Consider the following 2382-nt stretch of genomic DNA (forward strand, 5'->3'; position numbering starts at 1 on the left):
CTCCAGTGGGCACCTGTGCTGGTATGATGCTGACCTGGTGCTACCCAGAGCCTCTTTCCTGAGGGCCTGACCCTTGGTCAGCATCCCTTCCTGAGCCACAGCGCCTGCCTGTCCATTCAGCATCCAGATGAGGCAGAGAAGACCAGAGATGCCCATGTGAGCTCCAAACCAAGTCTTCTTGGCCTCCTTGTGCTCAGCTGGCCTGATCTACCTCCTCACATGGTCTGGGTCAGTTTTCCTCGCTACACTGCTGAATCTTTTCTACTGGCCTTTTGGCAGGAATAACCCATAGTGACCAGGCCAGCAAGAACTTCTCCCATGGTGGAAGCACCCCCACTTTGAATGCCCAGACCTCTGAACTGGCAGTGTCCAGAGTCGTGTATATGAGATTCCAGTTCCCAAGTAGGTCCCTGGGAGTGATGACAATGGGCCCCACCTGTTTCCTTCCCACATATTCTACCCCCTCAGATCACCAGGCTCTGGTCACTGGTTTGGGGTGTACATGCCTCCTAGAGGGCGGTGCCCCAGCGTCACAGGTGCCATCTCCAAGCTCCTGCTCAGCAGAACCTCCAACTTGTTGCTCCATTCCTCTCTCAGGTCAGCAGTTCACAGTCGGAGTGTAGTCACCATGGCTGTGTACCCACTGCCACACCTCCTTACTAAAATCCATGCCACTGGCTGGCACCCTTTACCTCCTAACCCATTCATCCTTGATTCCTTCTAAGAGGCCATAGTGAGGGTCACCCATGTCATCCGTTCATCTACTTTGCCCCTACGAGTCCTGGTTCCTTTTAACCATCTCCATAGCCCAGAGTGGGCTTGCTGCCCCTTTTCTCTTGAAATGTGCAGTAATTTCATTGACTTTCCTTCTGACAACTACGTTCAGACACCTTACTTCTGATTGTCACATTGTATTACCTCAAGTGCCACCGAGGAGCCACTTCTGTAATCTCGTGTCTCCCGTCAGCCCCGGTCTACAGCCCAGGCCTGTGTCTGAGCTTGTTGGTGAAACCAGTGCTCAGTTTATGGACGGTCCTCTGGGCCTCTGACCTCACCAACCACCACCATCCAGCCCATTCCTACATCCCTGCATCTTTAACCCTCTGTCCTCCACCTGTCGTGCCAGAGTTGGCATCTCTCTTTCACTCAGTGTAGACCAACCCTGTCCACTTCAGAGTACTCTGCAGGCTGTTAACGTGCCTCCTGCTGTTAAATCCTTTGTGATTGGTGTTTAATCTGCCATAACAGGATACCAGAGAAAGGACATAAACAGCAGACATGTATTATCTCACAGATCTGGAGATTGCAAGGTTCCCCTTGGGAGGCTAGGAGTCAGGCAGCTTCTATGACAGCCTCAGGGGCTGACTGTTCTTCACCATGAGGTGGCATTTCCCTGCAGGGACAGGCTACAGTGCAAGAGCAAGTCATTCTGGAACAGGCTCACGCCCAGCTTGAATAGGCTACTTGCTGTTCTGTGATTCATGACTTTGTTTCCTGGAAGCAAATTGTCAAGCAAAAGGGATGGTTCCGCATGTGTTTTGGCCGCTCCAGTGAGATCACCAGGAACTCCATATTGAATCCAACCTGGTGAGAAGAACACAGGGTGCGATGCTTCCCCCGCAGCAAAGTCAACTTGTTCCCACCTGTGGGCCTGTGGCCTGTGAGCTCCTCTTGATTGGGCATAGCAGCCTGTGAGAGTATGAAGCATGACTTTTGCTGGGTGTTCTAGACAAAGAACAGCCCAACCCTACTTTGTGCTGCGTGGGAGTTTGTGGAGTGGACACACGAGCACCATTCTCGTATTCTTTGTGGCATTAGCATTCTCTGTCCTCTTTGCTAAGTGAACTGTCTTGAGGAGTTCAAACTTGTCTTGATGAGCAGACTGCCTGGAGCTGCCTCTAGTGCCAAGTGCCTCCCCACAGCAGCAGGGACCCAGCATCCTCTTGCCTCTAACCTTCCACAGCTCCTGTGTCTGCCCTCTGGGAACTGACCCTCAGCCTGCACCTCAGACTCTCTAGGACTCGTCCCCCCACCTTTCTGGCCTGTTTACAATGAGAGTGTTCTAAAAATTTACTGATTTAGAAATTTATTCCATTTAAGGATCCATCATCTGCCATTGACAAATCCTATCTCAATAGCAATTCAAACCAATTAGAGGCAAGAGGTGTTCCTACAAGAGAGTGCAAAGTATATTGCCTTCACAAGCTCTAGAAAACAGCCTAAGAAAGTAAAGGCCTTCATTGCTTAGCAGATGCAGTGAAGGTTGAGATGACACAGGCCTTCATAGAATGGGACCCCCTATGACAAATTTCCCTGAGAGCTGACACAGCCAAGAGACTACTTGGAAACCCAGTTTGTCTAACTGGGTGAAAGCTGTACCCC

The sequence above is a fragment of the Bison bison genome, unplaced genomic scaffold (assembly GCF_000754665.1).
Source record: "Bison bison bison isolate TAMUID 2011002044 unplaced genomic scaffold, Bison_UMD1.0 scf7180017864342, whole genome shotgun sequence".
Classification (NCBI taxonomy): Eukaryota; Metazoa; Chordata; class Mammalia; order Artiodactyla; family Bovidae; genus Bison; species Bison bison.